This window comes from Myotis davidii, unplaced genomic scaffold (assembly GCF_000327345.1).
Source record: "Myotis davidii unplaced genomic scaffold, ASM32734v1 scaffold472, whole genome shotgun sequence".
Taxonomy (NCBI): domain Eukaryota; kingdom Metazoa; phylum Chordata; class Mammalia; order Chiroptera; family Vespertilionidae; genus Myotis; species Myotis davidii.
Window position 1 is genome coordinate 551,685 of NW_006283774.1, and position 563 is coordinate 552,247.

The following is a 563-nucleotide window of genomic DNA, read 5'->3' on the forward strand; positions in this document are numbered from 1 at the left end:
CAGGGGTGCGGCCCCCCCCAGCAGCCCCCCGACCCCCGCATCGCCAGGAGGAATCCCTAACGGACAGGGTGCTGGGAGCGCAGAGCGGGGTGCCCGCGGGCCCCTGTGTGCCTTGAACGTCGCTTCCAAGGATTGAGGCCACACAGGTTTCCTTCCGAAACGCCCGGAAACCGTAAAGCGGGATTGACGGCGTGAATGTGTCGATTTTCCTACAAGGGACCAGGCCGTGCGGTCTGTGTGTTTGCCTGGATGGAGGCAGCAGTTTAGTGAGGTTCCACAGCCCTGGCCGGCGGGCCCCGTGGTTGGAGCGTCACCCTGCGCACCAAAGGGCCATGGGTTCGCTTCCTGCCCCCGGTTGGGCGCTCTCTCTCTCTCTCTCTCTCTCTCACCCCCTCCTCCCTCCCTTCCTCTCTCTCTGAAAAGCAATGAAAACACCCTCAGTTGAGGATTAACAACAACAAACCCCACTCAAGAAATAGATTGCGCAGCAGAGCTGGGGGCCACGTGGCGTCTGTAACTTCGGAGTCAGGCTCAGGGGGCCCACGGGGGGGGGGTGATGGGCG